The sequence below is a fragment of the Anser brachyrhynchus genome, assembly GCF_964034855.1.
Source record: "Anser brachyrhynchus genome assembly, chromosome: 5".
NCBI classification, from domain to species: Eukaryota; Metazoa; Chordata; class Aves; order Anseriformes; family Anatidae; genus Anser; species Anser brachyrhynchus.
Window position 1 is genome coordinate 63,315,200 of NC_137699.1, and position 25,401 is coordinate 63,340,600.

Here is a 25,401-nt window from a genome sequence, read left to right on the forward strand (position 1 = left end):
TCGTGAACCAGCCCCTTCCATTTTATTTCCTTCTGGAAAACTTCACCACCGGCCTCTGGGATTAAAGCAACGTCTGCCGAGAGCTCCCAGGTGCAGCACCACCGGGTCGGGGGGGGGGGCTCTATCCGTGGCCCCCCCCCCGGGGCCGCTGCAGATGTCCGAGCCCTGAAGGAAGCCAGCGGCGATGATCCATGGGGACAGCTCACCAGGGACACGGCCGGGGCCGCACGCACGCATCCGGCCCCGCCAGCGTCCCGCAGCTCTGCCCAGTTTGGGAGGGCTGGAAACGAGGAGATGCCCCCACGCAGGGCAGGGCAGGGCAGGACGGCCACGCGGCCCACGCCTCCCCGCCGGCGCTGGGACGGGGCCCGGGGAAGCAGCGCTCCCTCCTGTAGCGTCAAACTGGGGCGGCTGGGCTTCGTTTCGTTTATTTTTCAGCCTCCTTCCAGCCTCCCAAAGCCGGGCTTTGCCCAGCCGCCACCATCCCCATCCCACGGCGGTGCCCAAAATCGCACCGCGAGCCGCTCAGACCGCCGGCTTCCGAGGAGGAGGCTGGAGAGGGGGCGCAGGGCGCGAGGCGGGCTGGAGGCCGGCTGGCACACGGCTGGAAGCAATTATCCCCCGCGGCAGCGCTGGGAGGAGGAGGAGGAGGAGACGCGGCGCTGCTCTGCTTGCTGCAGGTTATTCGAGGAGAGGCAGGGGAACAGACGGGGCTTTGTGCGCCCCGGCCAGCCGGGACCCCGGCGCGGGCACCCCGCGCCCCTGCGTAGTGCTTTCATCCCATTACACCCCCCCCACGCTTTCCGGGGCTTTGTGAAACGTCCCCCAGCCCCACGGCGGGATTTCTTGGCGCACGGGTGCCAGGATGGCAGCAGTTGCCCCGAAGGATGCCCGCGGACGGGAAGCAGCGCTGCCCTCTCCGTCCATGGGGTTAGCCCGAGCAGCACCCGTAAATCCTCGGGGGTTTGGCCCTGGGTTTGGCTGCAGGATCTGCTCTCCAACCACGAGGCAGCCGTAAGGAGCAGCTCAACCTCCCCGCAGCCGGCTTGGCCTCCCCGCGCCGGAAAGAGACATTTCCAAACCACGAAAGCCCCTGTTAAAAAAAATAACATCAGCTCCACGGCAGCCTCCTGCCTGCGTGATGCCCCGACCCCGGGCAAAGTCCTCTTTCCCAGGGAAAGGGCTTTCGGAAAGGCTCGGAAGATTTTTGTGCAGAAGCCCCTTTTGGGAGCCCCATCCCATGGCCGCACTCCCGGGCAGGAGCCGCGCTGCCACGGCCCAGCTGGGGCTCAGCACCCAAACCGGTCCCCGCTCCGGGGAACGCGCGGCTCCGGGTGCACGTGGAAAGAGCCAAAAAAAAAAAAAGCCTTGATCGTACTTATTGTAGCCCCGGGACAGGGGTGATTTCCCAGGGGAAGGAGACGGGTTCAAAACCGCACGTGGGGAAGTGCTGCCCTGCCCCGGGTCCGCAGCGAGGTGCAAAGCACGTGGGGTGGGTGCAGAACCCAGGCACAGCCCCGCGGGATGCCGGCGGGCTCCCCACGGCTCAGCCCCGCCGGGTGGCTCCCAGCATCGCTTCCCAAAGACCACACATGGCAGGCACCAAGCCCTCGGCTCCATTTCGCACCAAACCAGCTCCATTTCACGCCGAAACACAGACGACGGCGCCTTGAACCTTCGGGTCCCCATCTGCGCCCTCCGAAGTCCGCGGCACCTTTGCCTCCAGCTCCAGATTGGGGCAAACGAAGCCAAAGTTAATTTTTTTGGATCCTCAGGACTGGAGAGGAAGAGCGGAGCCGCCCTGGCTGGGCAGCCCACGAGCGAGCAGCGCGGTCTCCTCGAGCAGCCGGGCACCTCCGCTCCCCGAATCGCCCCGGGCGGCCCCAAAAGCGCCGGGGCTGGGGGGGCCGCGCTGCGCCTCCCTGGCTCCCCTTCCCCAGCAGCAGCGGGGAGAGCCTTCTGCCTTTGGAAAATATCATAAGCCTGCTTTTCAGAGAGGCAAAGAAAAAAAAAAAGAAAAAGAAAAGCATAAAACTAAATTAACAACCAGGCAGATATTTTAACCACAACCATAATTTGTATATTCCATCTGGAGTCCACAGCGCTGCTTTTCTTTTTTTTTTTTTTTTATTTTCTTTTTTTTTTAGCAGGAGGGAGCTGACATCATCTTAATTTGAAATTCACATTTATTTTTACATCTGGTCTGAATTAATCCTTTTCAGTGTACTGACTTTCATGTAATGGAATAATTGCTTACAGATTCTGGGTTTAAAGAGCCTGAATAAACCGAGTTTAAAAAAAGAACCCCTTTGCAAACTGATAGTAAAAAGCCTATAACCTATAACCAAATCCCAATCTGCCTTCAGGACTCGGAGTTTTAAACGAAACAATGTCGCTTTCAAGCAACAGAGACCAAATCAATCCACGCTCTATCTAAGAATTAGGGAGTGCGAGCAAGCCTGGTGGAAAAACACCAACACAAAGCAGCCCAGGAACAGCGGAGAGCAGAAACCCTCGGCGCGCAATCAGCGCGGCTGTAACCTTTCTGGAAAAGCTGAGCTTGGCTTCGAGCGAAAAACACCCTCATGACCAGAAAACGCATCAGCCACGAGCAGAAAAAAGCTGATTCAGAACTGCGAGACGACAGCGAAGGCACCCGGCCGCGTCCCTCCCGCTGCCACCACAGTGTCCCCGAGGCGGCGGCGGCACGTTGCGGCCGGGCACTGCTGAGCCAAAGGACACGGGTGGCACGGCGCGGCCGGGAGCCCTCAGCCCCAGCCCTGCAGCAGGGAAAGGCACTCCTCATGGGAACACTAGTCCCTACGGGGGCACCAGCTCGTTTAGGGCCTCATTAAGGCGCTGCATGGGTTTATCCTCACGACTTGGATGGGGATTCACATCCCCGGTGGGAAGCACGGCGGTGAGCCACAGTGGCGCTACCGGGTGCACCGGGTGCCACCGTCAGCTCCGTGCCATGGCACCCCCGTGGCCCCGCTCGCCCCAGTGACCCTCAGGCCACGCAGCCTCCCGTGGGACTGACCTGGTGCTGAGCTGGTCCTGGGGTGACGGCACCCACAGGTAGGGGCACCCACGGGTGAGTGGCACCCAGAGGCAGGTGGGTCCGTGGCCAAGAGGCCCCGCGGTGAGGGTACCGACAGGCAACAGCACCCATGGGTGGTGGATCCCACGGGCAAGTGTAACCCACGGACAAGGGGACACAGAGGTGAGGGGACCGGGTGATGATTGGGACCCCTGGGCGATGGGACCCATGGGTGAGTGGGACCCCTGGGCGATGGGACCCCTGGGCGATGGGACCCATGGGTGAGCGCAACCCCTGGGTGATGGGACCCCTGGGTGACCACGACCCCTGGGCAATAGGACCCCCAGGAGATGGGCCTCACAGACTCCCTGGTGGTGAGACCCACGGGTGAGGGGACCCCCCGGGCAAGCACAGCCCCACGGGCGAGCGTCACCCAGGGGCAGGGGTCCCACGGGTGAGCGCAACCCGGGGCCGAGCGCGGCCCCTAGCAAAGGGTCCCGGGGGCCGGGCGGAGGAGCGGAGCGGGGCGGGCGGGGGGTTGGCGGAGCAGCCCCGCCGCTGTTAAATTTCAACTCCCTGCGACCGGCCAGAGGAAATGACTCGCATTCCTGGAAAATGAAGCCACTTGCAGCTCTCCGGCACCAACTCGGCCCCCACGGCGCAACAAGCCGCCGCGCCGGCCCCCGCCGCCCCGAAGCCTCCCCGAGCCAGCCCGGGCCCACCCGGGGCACCCCCGGGGCCGCACCGGGGCCGGGAGAGCGGCTGTTGGACCGTGCCGAGCCGTGCCGAGCCGTGCCGTGCCCGGCCGAGCCGTGCCCGTGCCGTGCCCGAGCCGTGCGCGCGGTGCGGGGCGCACGGGTGCGCACCTACCTGCGGCTCCGGGGACCGCTCTGCCCAGCCGAGCCGTGCCGTGCCGAACCGTGCCGAGCCGTGCCGAGCCGTGCCCAGCCCAGCCCAGCCCGGCCCGCCGCCCCCGCCCCTTCCCGGGCCGCACCGCCCCGAGCGCCACCGGCGCCGCCTCCCTCCAGCCTCGGAGCGGGGCCGGGGCCGGCAGGGGGGCAGCACGGAGCGGGGCCGGGGGGGGGGACAGAGGACACCGGGGAGGGGACCCAGGGATGGTCCTGAGGGTGCTGAGCTGCCCGCGGGGAGCCGACAGCCGCAGGGAGCGGGCAGCTCCTTGGGGGGGGGGGGGAGCCGGGAGGGAGCCGGGCACCCCCCCCCCGGGGCCGCCGGCATCGCCTGGCCGCGGCACTCGCCTGGCCTCTGCGGGGGGAGCCGAGCACCCCCCGCACCCAGCCCTGCGGCCCCCAGCTCCGTCCCGAGGCAGCCCCTTGGGAGCAGACGCCCCGGGCTCTGCCCGTGCCCCATCGCATCTCCTGTCTCTCACCCACCCCAAAAACTCGCGCCGCCCGGGCCGCTGCTATGCCACCGGGGAAAAGCCCCCAGAAAGCTTTCCCCAAAAGCCTCGATCTCCCATAACCCACCCCCCCCCAAAAAAAAATCCCCAAAGCCCCCAGGTTTTCCCACAGCCCCAGCCAGCCGTGGAGGAGCCGCTGCCACCCCTCAGCGTGCGGTGCCTGGGGGCTCCAAGCCCCCAGCCGTGCCACCGACCCCCCAGGCCTGCCTTCAGGAGCCAAACCAAGCCAGAATTAGGGCCAGATCCTGCTCCTAGGAAATCCTCCCCGATGTCCTGGCAGCAGGACCACGGTCGGGTCTGGCTCGCTTTTGTGACGGCCGAAGGGTGCCCATAAGGGGTGCCCCGTGCCCGTAAGGCAGCCGACGCGCACACGGGGCCGGGCTCCATCGGTGACCCGGGACAGGAATAGCAGCAGCAGCGCCATAAATTAGCGGCAAAGCATCTTCCGCGGCGCTCCTTCCTCAGAAGTGCCATATGGCGAGATTCGTTTCGGGAGTAGTTATTTATTCCTCACTTTTAAGTGTCTATAGGCATCTTTCGGGCTGACCTGAGAGGCCGGCTCTGCCCCCGCAGTCTCTGTGAGGCTGTGGGAGAGAACAGCCGCTTGTTCCCAGACCTAAATAAAGAGCAGCTCCGCTGCGAATACCCTGACGCTCGCTCCTGAAATCTGTTTGCAGCCCAACTGATCGTGCTGGGTAATTACACGACGCGAGCGCGCGGTGCCGGCAGTGGGAACCCGACGCGCTGCTGTCCTCATGGAAAAAAACAGCCTGGCTTTCGGCAGAGCTGAAAGGGGCCGGAAAAGCGCCGGGTTTGGGCCCGCCGCAGCTCTCTCATTCCGTGAAAAATTCAGGGGGCATTTGCACCCGGCAGCTCACTGCTGCTTGTGGCACACCGCGTCCCCATGAAGCCACCGGTGGCACGTGCTGGGCACCACCGCAGCCAAGGGCAGCAGAGCAGCAGAGCAGAGGCCAGAAAAGTCTTTTTTCCCCCAAAATTCACTCAGGAGGCCTCCGTTCCCCAGCTAGCACAGGGGGTGTGCAGCAGGGGCCATGCACGTTGCGGAGCTGCAATTTGGTTCGTTTTCTAGAAAACGAACAAAACTTTTTCAGTGCGGCACCGGTGGGGCTGGGGAGGGCGAGTGCGCATTGCCAGCTCCGGCAGCGAGGGGCAAACATCCCCATCACCTCGTGCTCCGCTCGAGAGGGCAAGTCAGGGCCACAGGTGTGCCACACGGGTCCCATCCTGCCGAATGTGTCACCTGGGGGTCCCACACCAGCCCCTTCCCTGCTGCTCATCCCCGGGCTTGCACGAGCCGCCCCTCGGTAATAAGGTGCCTTGCTCTGGAGGCACCAGGACAGCCAAATAAAGCAGCAGAAAGCTTTCGGATGCCAGCGAGGCGATACACAAACACTTATTTGGACGGCATGCGTGCTAACGCTGTGTTACATATCCCAGGATAAATGGAGATACTCAGGCCAGGGCTGCGGGCGCATCCCCTCCGCAGGGAGAGCTCGGAAAGATGGACACGAGCCAGTGTCCGGCCGGCTGGCTTTGTGAAAGGAAAACCCCAAGGACTCCAGTGACATTTCTCTTTCACAATTCTGTCATTAAGGTTGCCAAAAATCCCAAGAAACAGAAACGCAGATGGAAAATGTAATAAATTGAACCTTTTCTTTCTGTCTTTCTCTTTCGGAGAAGGGTTGAGGGAGCTAATTGCATTGTGAGGCATGTTTCCGGAAAAAAAAAAAAAAAAAAAAAAGGAGCTGTGGTTATGACCGAAAATATCATCCACATAAAATATACAGATTTTTTTCACACTAGATGTATTTATATTAAGAGGATGGGAAATAGCAGCTGTTCACTGTGATCCTGCATTATCGCCAGTCGAATATCTTCTGTAGCAGCGTCTCAATATCGGCATTGTTACTGGCAGGAATCGCTGCACAGACGTGGAAGCTCTCTTATCTCATACATATTTTCCCTATGATTTTTGCTAATGGGATAAAAATTATAAACAAAGCTACAGAGTAACAAACAAATTCATCTGGTTCTCAGCGCCCAGCTCCTTTTTGCGGAGGCTGGGGCTGTCGCAGCCTGCAGCGCGCTGGGCGCTTCGTCCGGGGAGCGTTTCCAAATTCAGGCTGGGGCCGCGCTCACCCGAGGCATGTTCCCCATCGGCCCCGAGCATTAACACCGGGTGCCGCAAAAATAGCCGCCCATTTTGCAAAGGAATTTTTAGGATGTCCCTTATGGCAAAATGTACCAGGAAGGGTCTAAAACCCCTGCGCACAACCCCAAGAGGTTTGCTCCCTGACTTCTCCCATAACCTGGCCACGAGCTCCTCCATCTATGCCACTGATTTTGCACATAGTTTTCGTAAAAGCCAATGAAATGCAATTTCAGGGGGGCTTCCAGCTCTCTGCCAGCCTCCCCCAGTGTATGTTTGCTTTTTAATAAACCATACCCAGAGGCATGCGCATGGCACTGGGGTGCGCCCGGGGACAGGGGTGTCCCCACCGCTCGGGGGACGCTTGGCACGGCGGCAGGGCCACGGCTCCAGCTGCAGACGAGGTTTAGAAATTCTTCCCCGGGGCAGGCAGGACAAAGACGGCGGTCACTGAGTGGGGGAGGCCGAGTCCTGCTCGGCTTTGGGATGGTTTCGCAGCCCATAAAGGGAAGAAAATAAATAATGAAGCCCCGCTCGGCTCCGCGCAGAACCACAACAGCCGCGCGTTGCTATAAACTCCAGCGAGGAGCTGGACCTTGCTGGGTCTCTTGCATTTCATGGAGGATTTCCAAGGAAACTCATCCTTTGCCCCCCACCCCAGGGCCAGGCAGACGCGTGCCGTGTCCTGCATGGGGGCAAATGGTGCGCGGCGAGCTGGGCATCCAGCTCTGAGCCTGGTGATCCCCGGAGTCTGCGGGGTCAATGCGATGGGGTGCGCCAGGGGCGCCTGCTCCGCAGGGACACAATCAAGCCCCTGCCTTTATTTGCTTTACGACCGAACGCCTGGGCACCTATGGGTGCCCTCCTCGGGGTTTTTGTCCTGATGCTGCCTCGATTCTTTGATGTTGGATGAGCAACCCCCCCAGCACCGTCCCGGTCCGTCCCGGTGAGATAGGCGGCGGGCTGGCAGAGCTGGTGCCCCCCAAGCAGGAGCCAGCGCTGGGTGACAGCAGGTCCCCCCGCCTGCTCCGGGGCTCGCAGGGAGACTTTGGGCACATCCTCGGGGTTACGGGGCTGGCAGAGCGTTGGGAAAACCCTCCGCAAGCCGAGCTCCGAAGCACCCTTCCGCAGGGGAGCGGGAAGCAAGGGGTGGCCCCCGAGACAGCCCCGCTGAGCGCAGGGATGGCCAGCGGTGGCACGCGGCCATCGGCGCCGGGGCAGGAATGCCAGAAATGCAGAACCACCCACGGCTCCACGGCCGGGGGGGGACCGGCCACGCTGCGCTCCGGCTGGGCACCGGGAGCAGCGGGACGGGGGGTCCCCACCGAGGGGGGGTGCCATGGGTCTGGACCCCAAATCTCCCTCTCTGTTTCCCCCGCTGTCCTCCGTCTCTGTCTGGGAAGCTGGGATGGATGAAAAGGACACGAGAAGCGGTTTCGTGTGGGGCTGGAAAAAGGGAAAACCCACCCTTGAGTGCACCAGTGTTGGGAATATGAAGAAAATCGAAGCGTGAGTCCTCGCTGCCTGGCAGAGGCCGGCGTTCACCCGCTGCGTGCGGCTCTGCCGGCGGTGCTGACGCGGGGTTTTCCCCTCATCTCCCCCCGTATTTACAGCCGCCTGCCACCGAGGATCCTCTTCAAAACCCAGCCGCAGCAGCCAGATGCGAAGGGAGCCTGTGAGATTCCTCGGGACGGCCCGATGGGAGGGCGGGCTCGCTTCGCATCAGGTGCTTGTCATTGCCAAGTTATTGATAAGGCAATTAGTTAGTTCGGGGGGAGCAAGCTGGCGAGGCCAGCAGGGAAGTGCCGTGGCGTGGGTTTGGTTCAGCCCCCTGCGCGACGAAACACGCTGCACTTTGCATTTCCAAAAAAAACCCCACCAAAATAACCCTTCTCCCTCTCCCATCTGCATGCTTTCCCATTTCTGGGGCCCTAAATGGGCTTTTTGGGGGCTCTGGACCTGTTTTTTTTTTATCTCCCGGAGCTGGCAGAGCTGCTCCCCGCCTGCCGGAGCTGCTGGGAAGCCGTGGAAACGTGTTGTAATGCAGGAAAGGCAGCGGCCGGCGGGGAGGAAAGATCACAGGAGCGGGGGGAATATTTTTAGCCTGTCTGCGCGCCGGCTTCCCTCCGAGAGCTGCAGAGCCACCAGCCGATCCCAGCCCCATCCGGCGGGGGGACAGACATCCCCGGGGCTTCTCCACGGCAGGGGCTGGGATTTTGGGAACCCCAGTGGGGTCCCCCCGCACGCCCCAGCACAGCCTCAGCCCTACGAGACATCAGCGAATCCACGGCAGCAGGGGGCTAAGGAGCTGGGGGAGAAATCGGGTCTGGGAATCTGCTGAAAAATAATTGCAATTAATGCAATTTGGGCAGGGGAAGCACCCGTCTGGGGCCAGGGCACAGGGGGTGCCACAGGGGCGCACCTGAAGCTCCTGGCTCGGCCCCCCCAACACATGTGCTTTCAGCCGGAGCCCCCGGCAGCGGGTTTTGATTACGGACTTGCACAAGGCAGCAAACCTCTCCCCCGCTCCCCGCTCACATTTGGATGCAAACTGTGGGGACGGGGTTAAAACGTCGCACGGGAGGTCAGCGACCAGCCTCGCCCCGCGCTGGTGCAGCTGGAGATGCTTCCTCCGCCGGAGCCACTCCATTTGCACCCGTGTGCGCTCAAACCTGGATAGAGGAGGCTCTCACCAGCAGGATTTTCAAAGCAGGCAGGATTCCAGCACTGAAAGAGGCTCGGCCCCAAAGCACAGGGCGAGCTGCGTGCTGCAAAGTGGCTCGGACAACCCCACGTTGCATCGGGAGCTGCAGACGACCACTGCTCAAGGGAGCGCACGAGCAGGCAGGGTGCAGGCAGGAGCCGGGGAAACAGGGCTCTGGCCTCGTGCTCTGTAAATTTCTGGGGCTGCAGGGCTGTAAATATGCAGGAAACCCAGCCCACGCCAGCCCTGTCCCTGCCAGCCCCAGGGCGAAGCACCCCGTGCCAACGCACCCCGTGCCAAAGCACCCCGCGCCGCGCTGCCTTGTGGCCACCCCTCGGTTTCCACTCCCGTGCTCTGCCTGGCAGGGGGGTGCCAGCCCCGTTTGGAGCCGGTCCCCAAAGGGGCCACCAGCACAGCGGCCACCCCAGCCCCAAACCACCCCTGCCGGCACCGCGGGTGTTTGGGCTGTGCCTCGCGGGAGGGCTGGGAGAGGTCCCGGCTGCGCGGGTCCGCCTCTGGAGCAGACCGCGGCGCGCTTTAAATGCCCGACCAAACTCCCCAGGATTATTAAAGGGCGGACTGAGCAGGCCCCTGCGAGGATCCGTGTCTCAGCTAACATTTATCTAGAGGGCTTCCACAAAGAACTGTCTAACTCCTGGTTCCTCAGCAGCAGGCAGGACACAGCACGACGCGCCTGAGCTCCCTGGCCACATCGCGGGGGTCCCGCAGCCCCATGTCCTTAACTCCAGCTCTGGTCACCTGTATTTCACCGCTTTTATTTCGGTATTTTGGGTCCCTCCTTTTGCAGGGAAGACACGTACATACGCACACGTATACGTATATATATATAATGCAGGTAAGGCGCATGCACCCTGCATCCCTACCACGACACCGAGCCCACAGGCTCCGCACTCCTCCCCAAACCCCCAGCTGCGGGCAGCCTGCCTGGCAGTTTGGGAGCAGTTTGGGGGCAAAACCTGGGGGGACTCCTCCTTTAGGGGAGGGACAGTGGGGTGCTCAGAGCCGCTGCTCTGCCAGCAACAACCCAACGAGTGCACCCGTCTCAGGGTGATGCTGCCCACAGACCGCAGCCTGGTGCAGAGCGCGCCCGTGACCAGAGCGCAGCTCCCAGCGCCCTCCCGAGCAGCAGGGCACGACGTTTTGCACCATCCCTGGCACAGACGTGGGCAGTGAGGAAATGCTCCCTGCTGTTTGGGTCTGAAGGGCCACGTTCAGCAGAAACGTTCCCCAGGCATGTCGCTTCCCCGGGAAGTGGCAGCTGCGAAGCCTCCGGCTGGCCGCACGCCGCACTTGTGGGCTCGCACACGGAGCTCCTAGTTAACAGGACGAAGGGAAGAACGTGCTTAAATCGTGAGTCAGGCACGGCCCCGGGCCAAAACGATACGGGGGCAGGCTGGCATCGCCCCGCAGTGCTTCGTGGCAGCACAGCAGCACTGCTCCGTGCTGCAGGATTCGGCCCCGACAGCCACAGCATCTCCCCGTGCGCTCGGGGTGTCCCCGCTGGCACCCGGCGGGGCCAGGGGACGCGGGGCCAGCCGGCCGGGGCCGAGCAGGTGGTTTCCATCTGGGTTTCTCCAGCTGGGGGGAAATAACACCGGCGGATGCCAACGGGAGGCCCTGGGGTGAGCGCAGGCAGCGCTGGAGGTGCCCAGGCCACCCGATGTGGGTGGTGGGGGTGTCCTGAAGGGGCAGGAGCGGACCCAATGCCGATTCCAGCCGGGGCCCTACCTCTCCAGGACAGGGCTTGCGTGGATTTCAGAGCCCTGGGAAACTCCTTCCCCCCCCCTCTTTCCCAGGTCTCTGGGCGCAGACTGTTGGGTTTAACCGCGGAAATAACCAAAAGAGGAGAAATCACCCATCACATCCCTGCACTTTTCCCCAGCCCTGGCATTGCTGCAGCCCCCGGGGCTGCATCCCTCGCCCCCCATCACAGCACTCCAGCCACGCTCCCCTGGACCACAGCATCACAGCGCATCCTAAAGCCCAGGCAGGTTTTTGGGGTGGCTGCGCACAGCCAGGTCCCCACGCCGGGCACCCCATGGCAGCAGGCAGGAGCCCTCACGGTGCCGCTGGCCCGAGAGCTCTTCACTTTGCAGAACAAAGCTGTTTATGAGCTCTATGAGCGCAATAAAGCAGAAGCAGCTGTGGCTACTGCCTCCTTTATGGGATTTTTTTCCCCTGCTCCTCTGAAATTTTATGATCCAGATATAAAGACTTAGAAGAGAGCACTGACACCCTTTAACACGGTGGCATAAAATGCACATGTTCCCGGGATAAGAACCTTCCTTTGGGCGTCGCTTTTAGTGGGAACCAGTCTCATCTCCTTGGCACCACTTTACCAGCCGCTCAGCAGCCAGGCTGCGAGTTTCCTTGCACAATGCCCTCTTCTCATGGACTTTTTTTTTTTTTGGGGGGGGGAAAAGAAAGTGCCTGGAAGGCCGCAACGGTGCCTGGCGGCGGGGGAGAAATCCCAGGTGTTTCTCATTCGGTGCTTGTGTTTGCACAGCGCTTCCCCGGGCCAGCAGGGCTTGGCCCAGGGCTTTACACGGGAGAAGGAGCAGGGCTGGAGGATGCCGGGCTTGGAGGAGGAGAGGCGCGGGGAGCAGCGCTGCCACACGCCCTGACCCCCGCCCCCAGCCCCGGCTCGCTTTGTCAGCACTTGCTGCATTTAGTCTTAGTGTTTTTTTTATTTTTTTTGCCCTTTTTTTGCTTCTGGTTACGCTTCTGGACCCCTGTGGCCACGCGTCCCAGTGGGGCATGGCTTGACCTCAGCCACTTGCTCCATCCCAGCCCCTCGCCACCTGTTTTGCGCCTCTCCACGCTCTCCCCTGTGCCAACGCAGCCCCCAAAATCCCTCCTGCTGGCAGTACCCCCCTCATCTGGGCACTGTGCAGGAGGAGGGTGCCCCCAAGCACCCCGCTGGCACTCCCTGCTTTGCATCCCTCCTGCCATGGCAAATCCCACTCCCGTGATTTACGCCGTGTGCGCAGACGTTTAATCACACGCGGAGCGGCTCCTCCCAGGTCGTCGGTGATCAGGGAGATGCTGCGTTACCCTCTGGCGTAATTACTAATGGGAACCCCGCGCTGATCTGGCACTTTGCATCCGCAATGCTGCCCGCGAGCCCCGGGGTTCGTTAGCTGGCCAGGATCCGGCCGTGGGCATCTGGCTTTGCACTCCCCAGCACACCTCGGGCTGGAGCTCAGCCCCCGGGAAGGGCTCGAGATGGAAAAAAAGCACCCGAAAACACGGGAGCAGAGAGCTGCCCGGGCAGGGCACGAGCCCCCCGGAGCCCACGCTGGGTTTGTGCTGGTGGAAGAGATACGGAGTGCCACAGGGGGCTGAGCAAAGGGCCGCATCCTGCCCGTCCCGTGAGAAGGATTTGGCCTGGGGGAGCGGGGAGAGACGACTCTGCCCCTCTCTGCGATGCGCTGGGGGAGCTGGGTACAGACCCACCTGCATTCCCCCCCTGCAAAGCCCCCGGGGGCTTTCTGCAGTGCTGTTACACCACTGCGAGCTGCTGGTGTGAATAAATCAGCCAGGGGGAGCAGGATTGGACCTCCCATGGTGGGCGCACGCAGGAGGAGGAAGCCCTCGCCCACCACGGGGATTTGTCCCCATTTTACGCCGACCCCGTGCGGCCCCACAGCCACACATCCCTTTGCTGCAGGCTTTTTGGCTCTCACGGTATCAGATCCAGAATTGTGCCTGCGCAGCCAGGGACCCTACTAGGTGCCCACAAAATCAAGGTAGAGAAAATGATGCTTGAAATACGATTTTCTCCAAGCGTAAGTCCCTATTTTCCAGGTACAACCAGGCCAGGCTCCGAGGCAGGAGAGGCCTTTTGCCTTCCTCCCTCGCCGAGCCCAGCAGACAGCCCTACCTGCGGAGCAGGATCGGATGCTTCTGCCACCTTCCCCTGCTCGTCTTTGCGACGGGGCTGGGTCTTAAGCCGCTGCATTAAAAACACAATTAACAATTTGCATTGGGCTTCACGCCCAGCCCGAGCCGATACTGCACCTCCTCTGCCCGCGTCCGCCAGGCACCGCCGTCACCCTCGGCACCTCTGCGGCAGGGATCGCTCAAAGCTCTCCCGCCGGCACGCGTGTCTGTGCTGCTCCTTCTCCCTCCGAAACGGGGCAGATCCAAAACAGGTCCCCAGGGGCATCAACACGGCAAATGCTGGGGTCTGCGGGACCAGCAGCACCCATCCCGGCGGCTCCCATCCCAGCGGTGCCCGTCCCAGCGGCGTGGGAAGCCTCCCGCAGCCTTTCCAGGTGGGGTGAGCGTGCAGGAGCCATTTAATTACACGGTGCCGGGTGTTTTTCTGGTTGCAGAGGGCCCGGCTGCATTTGCGCTACCCAAGCTGGATGTTTTCAGTCCTGTTCGGCAGCTAATTGGCAATTAATGATATCTTTGCATGGCGCAAATGGGTTACTAATGTTGCAGATCTGTTTTTGTGTTTTTTTTTTTAATGTCTTCGCATTTGCTTCTAAGTACAGCGACGCTTTGAGAGCTGGATTCCTTTTTGCTGGGGGCTGGAAACACGGACGGCTGAGGATGCAAAAGCAGGTAGCGCTTCCAGCAGCACCTCCCTGCAGCTTGGCTTTGCTTACGCCGGCAGGGGAGGAGAGGAACGCCAAGAGCTCGGGGTGGGAAGACGCAGCGGTGAGCGCTGCGCCGGGGTTTTCCACGGCCCTTTCGGCTGCAGCACGCGGGGCCGTGCCCGTGGCACAGCCGGCGACGCTTTGGCAAGCACCGCGCCTGCACCTGGCTGGGGTTACCGGCAGGGTTTCGCTCCCCTGCTGCACGTCCCGCGCGCTGCCGCCAGCACGAGGGTGAGGAGGGATTGGGGTGAGGAAACTTGGTGGCTTTAAGTCACTGGGACGCAAACCCGCGGTGCTCTGCCGTAGGACAAGCTGCCTTCTTACACTGGGCTGTGCTCCCGCATTGCCAGCTCCCTTTAGTCTGGGGGGAGCAGAGAGCTCGCGTCGGCCCTGCCTGTGCTGCTGGCTGCGAGGTTCGGGGCGCAAAGAGGCATCGCCGGCTCGGCAGAGCAAGAGAAAGGAGCCAAGCTCTCCGAAAAAGAAGGAGCACGACGACAGCAGTGTGAGCACCTGCACCTCCGTCTCCCTCCGAACCCGGGGCTGGTTTTGCAATCACGTCTCCAGGCACAGGAACGCGCACACAGGACATGGAAAAACGGCCAGGGCCCCGTTTTCCCCCGGTCTCTGCGATTCCCAGCGAGAGGTTTCAACATCCGGATACCAGAGGACCGGGAAAATGTAACTCACTTGTAAAATTGGCTGTCGAGGGGGATTTTTCACAAGTTGGGGAAGCTATTTGGGAAAAAAAAACAGAAGTAGTTTTTTCCCTGCCTCTGCCCAAAGGTTTCTGCTTACACTGAGCAGGCTCTCCGAGGAGGAGCACGTCAGCAACCACTTTCCTTCCCAGGGTATGCATGAACTTCTCCAAAAAAAAATAATAAATCTGTGTTCCTTTGATAAATCATTTGCATTGAAGGTAATTAAACTTTAATCAGCACGGCCAAGGAAATTCAGATTTTTCCGTCGGAGATGAGATAGGGACGGACCGATGGTCTATCAGATGGAAGGCACCCCATTAGGGAAATACCAGCAGCTTCCATTTGCTCCTTGCTTCAGGCCGCTCAGGACCACCACACCCTCAGTGCAGCCCCAGCAATTCCCGGCTCTGCCTTCCGACTGCCAGCCCCCACCCCAAAACGAAGCTGACCCCACGTCGTGGTGGTGAAACACCGCCCAGCCAGCCGGCGGGGTGGCTTCTCCTTCCCTCTTGCAGCAGAAAGCAAGACGGGGAAGAACGAAGGGTTTGCCGGGGCAAACAGCAGGAAAATTCATGCATTTTTCCAAGCGAAACGACGCTGCTTAGATCACGGGGATAAAAATTACCTGCTTGCTCTTGTCTGCTTCCTTATGCCTCGGTTACAAACCCTCGGTGCTGGAAGCATCCTCCCCACCCAGGCGGGGAAGCCAAGGCGCTGCTACCTGCTTATTAGCCGAGCTGGATCAGCCGGCAAGCGGGCAGGAGCGCAGGCAGGAGGGTGCTTCCCTTCCCTTCCCTTCCCTTCCCTTCCCTTCCCTTCCCTTCCCTTCCCTTCCCTTCCCTTCCCTTCCCTTCCCTTCCCTTCCCTTCCCTTCCCTTCCCTTCCCTTCCCTTCCCTTCCCTTCCCTTCCCTTCCCTTCCCTTCCCTTCCCTTCCCTTCCCTTCCCTTCCCTTCCCTTCCCTTCCCTTCCCTTCCCTTCCCTTCCCTTCCCTTCCCTTCCCTTCCCTTCCCTTCCCTTCCCTTCCCTTCCCTTCCCTTCCCTTCCCTTCCCTTCCCTTCCCTTCCCTTCCCTTCCCTTCCCTTCCCTTCCCTTCCCTTCCCTTCCCTTCCCTTCCCTTCCCTTCCCTTCCCTTCCCTTCCCTTCCCTTCCCTTCCCTTCCCTTCCCTTCCCTTCCCTTCCCTTCCCTTCCCTTCCCTTCCCCGTGGGGACAGACCTCCTCCTCCAGCAGCTGGAGCAGAATTGCAGTTTTTCAGCCAGCCCGGGGCTCTGGCAGGCTGTTAGCTAACACCCAGGTTTTTGGGGAGGACGGGGTCAGGCTGTGCGGGGCTCAGCCGGGCACCCGCCCCGTGGGGACGCGGCACGTGGCCGACAGCCCCGCTCGACCGCTTCCCTGGGGACAAAACTCCCCGAAAGCTGAGCGAGCGTGGAAACAGAGCGAATCCAGCCCTGGGGACAAGCTGTTTGCAAAGCCACCGAGTGTCCCTCCTCTCCCCTTGCTGCACGTCCCTCTCTGCCCATAACCCGTGGGGACGCCCGAACATCAGCCCGCACCCTTCCCGCGGCACGGGGCACCCGGCTGCGTAGCTGGCGGCCTCGTGTTAGAAAACGGGCACGCTGAGAAGGGCCAGGGAAAAAAAAACGAGCTAAAAAATGTTGGTTTGCTTTCTGGGACTGGCCAAATGTGGGACTCGGTGGAGGGAATGCTGGCAGAGCCCCTGGGATGTGCTGGGAGCAGCGTGGCTCCGGGCCGCCCACCGCGCGGACACGGGAGGGACCCCCTGGGACCCCTCTGCGCAATGGGGTGATGGCTTTAGGGGGTGTCACAAAGGCTCACGGGGCAGGAGCAGGGCTTGTGTCACCTCTCCTGGGGGAGCCAGGGATGAGTGGAGCAGAGGAGGAGGACGGGAGAGCTCCTTAGCTGGCGGAGGCTGACTCACGCTGACTCCAGCTGCGAGCAGAGGGCTGGCAGCCGCCGTTGTCGCTGCTGCCCCCACGCGTGGCCGGGCTGCGGGCATCCCCCCCCCCCGCCCCAGGACCCCCACCACCACTGCCCAGCATCGCCCCCAAGCCATAGGGGGAGCTGGAAATCCCCTTTTGCCCCCAGACTGCCCCAAAACAGTGCACGGCACGCAGGCGCAGGCATGGTTTGGAGCCGGGGGGGGCCCCTCCTGCCCGGGCTGGCCGGGGGCTCTCACACACCCGCAGCTGTTGACTCCAAGCAGGGAGGGGAGCGCATATTTTCACCTCAAAACTGGCTAATTGCAGGCAGCGGGAAATTCCCCCTCCGCAGAGCCAAAGCCTCCGCGGTGGGAGGAGAAGGAAAGTTTGCCATCGGCGCGAGGATCCTGAAGGCGAGCGCTGGAGCCAGCAAGCGTGGCCAGAGCCCGCGGCTTTCCACAAGCGTGACCAAAAGGATGTTTTTTCCACCCAGATTGAACCCTGATTGCATTATGCAACAGCGCAGGGGCTCGGCTCTGCAGGACTCAGCTCTGCAGGGCTCGGAGAAAGCCCTGGGGGAGGACAGCTTGTGGCCACTGGCGCTTTTGGGAAGCTGCATGCCCCGAGCCACCCCCTGCTCCCCACGGTCCCAAATGCTCAGTGTTGGGGGCCGGGCTGCACCCCATGGCGCAGGACGCCCAGTGCCCCGTAGGAGGATGCTGAGCTCGCTGCACGGCTCCACATGTAACAAGCACGTGTCCCACCCCAAAACATCTGAACCTGGGGGTCCAGCGGGACACGGCAGTGCCAAAGCGGCGAGCCGTGCTGCCCGGCGTGTTGCTGCATGCTGGCGGGGAGGCAACGCTCCCCCCCCGCTGCCTCTCGCCCCCGGCTTCGCCTCGTTCCTGCCCGATGACGGGCGCGATTGCTTCACCCGAGAGGCTCCGGCCATGGGGAGAGAGCAGCCGCCGGTGCCTCTCGTCCCCATCCCTGTGCCCTGGGGCTCAGGGGAGCCCAATGGAGGGGCAAGGCGCAGACGTGGGGTGCGTGGGTGCTCTCCTGTGAGCATGCAGCAAGGAAAGGGACGCGGGTTTTACTTGCTGCAAGGCCGCCGAGGGCGTCCCCTGAGGCTGGGGAGCAGCTGGTGTCACCTCTCTGCATCCCCATTTCCAGCCGGTGGGGTTGAGAGGAGGTGGTGGCTTTGGGGACAACGGGGGATGTCCCCTGTGCTCCCTGTGCAGCAGGCTGCAGAGTGCCAAATTTGACAGGTATCTCCCTACCCCTTCCTTGCTGGGGTCCCCCAAGGGGGAATACAAGACCACAAAGCCAGGGGACACGGGTCAGGCATGCAGCACTGTCCCCACTTTTGCAGGAGAGTCTCCTGCAGGGTCTGCAGCGCAGGGAGGTGTCGGACACGCGTGGGCACAGCGCTGGAGCCATCCCCACTGCTCTGACCTGAGCTGGTCTGCATTTTGCAACACCAATTACACACGTGCCACCATACGGCGACCTGCTGGCCCTCTGCTTTAAAAGCAGGAGCTCTGGGTGCGGGCACAGTAGGCAAGCCACGCACGGCACAGCTCACATCTCCTTCTGCAGCCAGTGGCAGCGTGCCGGGCATTCCCGGCCCCAGGCTCGGCTGCTGACCCCAAAATTGCCAGGCTCAGGCTTAACCAAGGTGCTGCCATTTTATTTGGCTGACGCTGGGTGAGGGCAGTCCCACCTCCTGCACAGGTATGAAGGAAAAGAGAGAGAGAAAGTTTGCCACTGAGTTGGTTGTTCCCCATCCCCAGAGGCTTTGGCACAGATTTACTTTCCACTTTTTAAATTTGTTCTCGCTCCCTTGTTTTTTTAATAATTTCAGCCAACGTGTTATTGAAGTTTTTCGCCTCCTGACAAAACCCGGGCTCCACGCCAGCGCATATTTCTGATAATTCATCCATTATTAAATGAACTCAAAGATTTGACTTAAAAAAAAACCAACAAGGCGCGGGACGTTCGCATCGGCGAGATGCCGTTCGCAGCTCAGCTGGGAGCTTCTTCATCTACAAAATGTTCTCCCCGAGGAAAACCCTCCTCGTTCACCACGCGAAATCCATATGCCTTGCTCCTTGAGCTGCAAACCCACTGGGGGTGCCAAAACACAGGGGTCCCGTGGCACGGCCCTGCCGGGTGCGGGCGATGCTCTCCGGGGCCGATAACTGCCCTTGGTGCGCTCGGTGCCGCCGGGAGCGTCCTCGCCCTGCCGGCGGGCTGCGGGGCCGACCCGCGGCCAGGGACACCCGACTGGCTCAGCCGGTCCTCTCCAAACCCGAGAGCGAGGAAGATCTGATGGAGAGGGTGGGGCACGGCAATTACAGCCTCCTCGCTTTAATAACCCTCGCTGCTTCCCCGAGTCCCTATTTACATCGTTTTCGTAACAGAAGTAGTAATTAAAGTCTCTCCGCTCAGGTCTAAACAACAGCAGACCCTCCTGTTATTAAACACAGAGAGCCAAAGCTGAAAATCAACCCAATCTTTACGGGCAGAGAGCCTCGAAACCCTCTCTATGGGAGAGGAGCTCAGCAGGCTTTAGGGCCGCGTGCCCATACTCTACCGGGGAATGCATGGGATCAATTGGGTGGATGTATGTCCATGAGATGCTGGTATGGAAAACAGCTTGGAGAACAGCCCCAGCCCCTTCTCACCCCACTTTTTAGGATATTTGCACCCCCCTGGGCTGCCCCTATCAAAAGGGAGCAAATTTTTCTGGGGGCTGCAGGCGCCAGCTATGGGGCAGCTCGGCAGCAGCTCGTGCCTGACCCAGCCCTCCCCTCGCTTTCAAGAAGCTATCAAAAGAATTTGAGAAAATTAATTATTCACCAAGACTACTAATTAAGCTGATTTCCTCTGCGAGGGCATGGAAGGAAACGAGCTGGAGAAGCTCTTAATTGTTTAAAAAGAGCCGTCCCACAGGCGCGGCCTCCGACGGCCCTGCGCGGCGCCGGGACAGGGCACTTTGCGAAAAGGGACGGTGGCCTTGCAGCTGGCCACGCTCGCAAGGAAGAAAAGGCAGTGACGTTTGAAACCCGGGCTGGGATCCTGGCTGAAAACACCGGGCAGCTGGAGGTGGTAGTGCAAAGGGAAAATGGGAGGCATGCAAGAGCAGGAGGGGGTCAGCGAGGTGTGGGGATGTGCGGACCCCGTCTCCTCCTGCCCGTCTGGAGGTGCACAAGTGTGGGAGCACAGGGGACAGGCGGGGAAGGAGTTTGGGGTTGCTTCTGCTTCTGCCTGAAACAAATTTCACTACAAAATGGCGCAAAGAGCGGCCGAGCAAAGTGATGTGTTTCGACACGGAGCACGGGGCTTCGCCCTTACCCCCCCAGCTCCAGCGGGCGAGGTTTGCGAGCACCACACCGCTCTGCGAGGCCTCCGCAAACCCCGCGCGGGGATTTGCATGGGTTTGGCTGCGTGCGAGCCACAAAATGCTCCCAAACCGCATCTCGAGCTGGACGCACCCAGCGCCACATTCCTGTCCGCTCCCAGGGCTCGGGGGGCCCTGAGCTGAAAGCAGCGCAGACGAAAGCTCCTGTTACCCCGTGTACTTGCTTTCTAAACACCACCAGAGCTCGAGGCAGGCCTCATCCTGCCCTGGTCCCACACAGCGGGGCACTGGCTGCCGGCAGCCACAAGCAGAGCGGGGCCGGGGCCCAATATCCGTGGCCAGAAGGAAGGCCGAGCGCCAGCTCTCCGTGTCGGGACGGTTTGGGCAGTCCGGAGGTGACACCAGCCCAAACCACCTGAACCATGGCTGCCATATACACAAAAACCACAGCAGTACACCAGGCCAGAGCTGGGAGGCCCCGGCCCACCTCCCATTTGGTGGCATGCCACAAGCTGCTGGTGGCAGCCAGCGGGGGACCCATCATGGCCCCGCCGTCACCGCAAGGCCGGCGCTGCACCAGGAGCACCCCGGGGTGCGTGGGGAAGGGCACCCACCAGCCATGCCCTCCTGTCCCCACTTCATCTGGGGCCAGCAGAAGGCCTTCCCAGGGCCTCTCCTTCTCTTCCCGTAGGGGCCGAAGGAGAAAAATGTTTCAGGGCCTCGCATGGCGGTGCAAAGGGCAGAGTTATTTAAAAATAAGCAGCTTCGTTTCCGAGGCGTCTCACCAAGAACAGCTCAGTGGTCACAGCACAAGAGGGCACCCATCTGCCCCCCAGTCCCTAAGGCCACCTGAAGGGGCACCAAGAGCCCCCATCCCACAGGGACCTGGCTGTCGGGGAGGGAGCGGAGCTGCCGGAGCACAAGATGGACGATGCTCGCAGGCAGCCCGCTTTTTCTTCCCTGAGTACCACCCTCTTCCTCCCCGCCCGCCTTTCCTCCTGTTTTTCCATCGGTGACCCACAGGACACATTTTTTTGCCCTTTTTTCCCTTCTCATCCCCGAATGACCCACCCCAGTGCTGCTTTGGAAAGCACCGCCACAGACAATGCAAACAAAACCGAATCCAAACGGGGCGATCCAAGCCAAACAACCTCACAAAGAGAGCCTGGGGGCTGGGGGATATGGAGACGGCGCCGTCCCCACCAGCACCCCGGGGCCCTGCACGGCCCCAGCAGCCAAACACCCCGACGGGACACAGGGAAGGAACACGTGCCCCGTGTCCTCGCCAGGAGAAGACAAAGCTCGATAACGAGATTACCCTGAGATCCTCCACTAGAAAGCGCTTACAGCCACAGGACAGGCACGTCGTGGTGAAAGCCACGTCCCCACAGCTCGGCCGGGTGCCAGCCGAGATGTCCCCCGCAGAACCAGCTCCCCACCGGCACCACCTTCCCTCCCTCGCCATCACAAACACGCGCCGGCTTTCCTACCTGGAGCTGGGAACACCTACGAGTCGGGTTCCTCCAGCAGCTCCATGGCGAGCTCGGGGCGATCTCAGCAGAGCTGGAAGACAAAACCACCGCGAGGAGAGCTCAGTGTCCCGCAGAGGTGCGATGGCTCAGAGCGGGCTCGGCCGATGGGAGCCCATGGTGCGTGCCGGGGCGCACCGCGTCCTCCGGGGCTGGTGAGGCTCCTGGGAACCGCGCTGCGCTCCGAGGGACCTACCCTGTTTTGACTGGTGTCCAACTCCGAAGCGCGTGTTCTTACCTGCTCGGTGGAGGCCGGGGGAAGGCTGGAGAGCCTTTCTGGGAAGCACATGGGTCCCCGCGGGGTGTGGACCTCGGCGGCTCCTCCTGCTCTTCGGCCGAACGAGGGTTAGGGAAAAGAGGCGCCGCGGAGTTGCAGCAATCTGGAGGAAAGGGGCCGGTGGTGCGAACGCTCCCCGCGGCCGGTGTCTGAACAGATCTGCCGGTTGGTTAACAGTGGAGCTCTGATCAACAGGTACATTGATGTCAAGCTGGGACTTGTCTTCTCGGAGAGGAAAGGGAACAGCAGAGATTACTAAGCAATGCAGGAATGTGGTTTGTTTAATATGAGCAATCAACACAGAAGAGTAAAATAATGACAGATGTGCAATCACATTTCCTGAGTCTAAAACCATGAGATAGAGAATTTAAACACCACTTTTCCCAAGATCAAGAAGAGGAGCCGTTTGGCTAAGAACTCATTTGGTTACTAATTTCCTTGGCATTAAAACATGCTTCCCGAATCTCTTGACATACTTTGCCGAAGCGCTCCAAGGACGGGGCTGCTCCCCGGAGCTTTGAAGTGAGGGCAAGCAGGGCGAGAAGATGCTTTGGAAACACGGGAACGCCGGCTGACCAGGCTGGCCCGGACCAGAGATTCCTGAGCATTGCTTAATTGGATTATTTTAATGAAAGATGGCAAGAGAAATTTCACGTGGCTCCTCATCGGGGGAGTGGCGAGCGGTGGGAGGCAGAAATTGGGATCTCAGTTAAAGCAAGCCTTCCAGGGCAGAGGGAAAGCAGCCATTTCCCCAGGAAAAGCCTGGCTCTTGTGGAAAGCCAGAGACTGCCCTGCTTGGGTCTCGGCTCCCAGTCGGTGCTCAGCTTGGCCATCCCCCCGCCATCCCAAAGGTCCCGGGTGCAATGACCACGGGGACACGGCTGCCATCCTGCTGCAGGGTGCAGTGAAGGTCTGGGAGGGATCTGTGTCATCTGCTCGTCTCTTTTTTTTTTTTTTATTATTTATCTCAAGATCAAAAGCGGGAAAAGCGCCAAACAAAATGGGAAGGGTGCCACGGAGCGCAGGAGCCAGCTGCAGAGGGACTCTGCTCTGTGCCTGTTCTGGATTTAGGAAGCGTGTGGTTTTCCCCTGGCTGAATTGCCAGCCCTGCCTCTGCTTCCCCTCCCTGGCTTTGCAGGGCTCGTGGGCCCAGGCCGTGTCACCCGTGGGATATCTCAGGTGGCCCCAGACGGCTGCAGAAAAGGTGCTGGCGAGCAGGAGCCCCCAGCGTATCCCAACCTCCCACCCCAAGGTGGCAGAGCAGGGCAGGGGCCTCCAAAGCACGCCCTGGCACGGTGTTGGCCCGGCAGGAGATGCCAGGCCAGCCTGAGATGCTGGGGGGGACAAGACCAACTTTGGACCTAGGTCAGGTCCAGCTATTTTCCACGTCCAGGGACAGAGCCAGAGGAATGGTGAGCCGGGGGCAGAGCTGAGCAGCGAGGACCCTCCAAATCCAGCTCCACCTTCTGGATCCTCACGTCTCCGCGGGGAGCCCACCTCCTGGTGCCGCTGTGCAGAGTTTGCAGGAGTGTCCCACACCAGCTCTCCACACCACCGCGGTCTGGAGGGAGCTCACGGACATCCTCCAGCCAGCCTGGAGAACACTGCCCGTGCCCTCCTCGCTGCCTCGCTGCATTTCAGCACACGCGGCGCTGCCTCCTGCCTTGGGAAAGGCAGCTCCAGCCCCTCCACGGGCTTTAATTACCCCGACAGCCTGCCAGCAGCTGCGCTGGTGACACCCATGCTGCAATTAAGCCTCACTTTCCCCCCAAACCGTGCGGGACCCAGGCACGGCTCGCCCCATGCCCAGGGCGCAGACGGGCTCCTGGGCGCATCCCGCAGGCCGCGGCTCCCGTCCGGGGCTGCCACTTCGTCGCCGCCTGCTTCATTAAGAGTCACCTGGGGTGGGATTTGGGTGCGAGACGAGCTGAATCACACCCCGCGAGCCGGTCCCCGCTGCAAAGGGAGTCTAGACGGCGGGCCGGTGGGGAGACATCTCCTCCCGGAGATACCTGCGCGAGGCTCCCACATCAAAGGCCCCGCCGCACGGCTGTAATTAAGCATCCCCGGGGCAGGAGGTTGAGGGTTTCTCCCAGCACCGGCTGATCTCCCGTCACAGCTCCATCCTCTGCCACCGTCCCGGGAGGCTCTCGTGGCCACAGCAGGGGCTCCTCGTCATGCCTGCTTCGTGCTGACCCTGCTCAGAGAGCCAAACCCTCCTCTGCAGGCAGGTCACGCTCTGCTCCCAGCTTCTTGGCTCTCCTGCACACATCAGGGGTGGAGATGCAGATGCGTCAGGAGCTCCTTATAACCCATTTTAGTGCCAATTTACCCCAAAATCCAAGGGGGAGCCCATGCAGCAACACCGAGGAGGGCTGTCCCACAGGGCAGAGGGGAGCTGGAGCCCTGGAAACCCTTGCAAACCTGAAGCCTGCCAGCGATGTGCATGCAGGCTGCAATTTTGGCTGCACAGAAAGCACGGGAAAGCAGCCATTTAATCACTCAGGGGAACCTGCTTCGTGTCGCTCCTTGCTAGGAAGCACATCCGAGTCTCATCCTCAGCCACGCAAAAAAATAAAGCAGGAAACCCAGTGCCCGGGCAGGACCCAGAGCATGCAGCTGGGAGATGTTGGATAACGTTCTCCCCTTTCAGCAGGGCTTTGTACAGGTGGATCATCTCACAGAGCCAGCTGGTGAGCACAAAAAGAAAGAAAATCACCCCAAGCAGGAGACACGTAAGCCCCGGTGGGCAGGGAAAGAGGGGTCACCTGCTGGTCCCACCTGCCAGCACCAGAAGGGCCGTGCCTAACGCGGCCTTAACAAAAGCAGGAGCTCGCTTCTCAGCTCGCCACTGAAAACTAAGCTCTGCAGAGCATCGGCAAAGCCCACATTAAAGGATTAAAGGTGGGCGAGGAGATCCCGGCAAGCTGCTGTCATCTGAGAAGCCCCGGCGAAGCAGAGGGCACCGTGGAGAGATCAACCTCTCCATCCACAATCCGGGCATCGCTGCAAAACCACTGCTGGCAAACGGTGTGCAGGCACAGAGCGCACCCGAACCAGCTGGGGGACTTCTGTAGGGAGCTTAAAAATAGCAGGAATGTAAAGAAAATGTTGGATGAGAATGGGGATTGCTCCTCCATCCAGCCGACTGCTCAGATGCATAAACCCACAGAAGGTTTTTTTGGAGGTGTGGCATTTCCCCGCACCCAGAGACCTGCTGGGCCTTAAGGGAGGTGTCCAGCACCACCGCAGGATGCCCCCAAGGCTGGAGTGAAAGCTGCTGGTCCCAGCACACGGCAGTGTGTCCCTCCAGCACAGCCCCTGCCTCGGCAGGAATAAAAATACGATAGAAACTCTCAAGAAAAACCCTCCTTCCAGGCACTGCCTGTCCCACGGCGAGGGCTGGCTGTCGTTAACCTCCACGCAGGGAAAATTGTCTCTGTGACCGCCTGCCTCCCCCGCAGACACGCCAGGGACCCGTTCAGCGATGCACCAGGCACATCAGGTGTTTGGGGAGCTATTGAAGCCGTCCTGCTGTCCCTGCACAGCCCCGATGGCTGCACAGGCATCTTCCCTTCCCACCCCGCAGCTCACTGGTTGGATTGCCTTGGAATCTATTTCCTTTTTTTTTGTTT

General features: G+C 61.2%; 1 protein-coding gene across 7 annotated transcripts in view; it reads right to left on the minus strand.

Annotated features, from left to right (window-relative positions):
- The window catches only part of FRMD6 (FERM domain containing 6), a 34,061-nt gene extending 12,129 nt beyond the window's left edge, over positions 1-21,932 (minus strand). For 3 of the 7 annotated variants that reach the window (XM_080592381.1, XM_080592378.1, XM_080592377.1), the window contains exons 1-2: positions 21,686-21,703; positions 21,451-21,523 (exon numbers count right to left, since the gene is read on the minus strand). The gene's annotated coding sequence lies outside the window, so the exon portion shown is untranslated. The other 4 variants (XM_080592382.1, XM_080592380.1, XM_080592379.1 and 1 more) reach the window with 3 other exon arrangements.
- Positions 21,933-25,401: the final 3,469 nt, after the last annotated feature.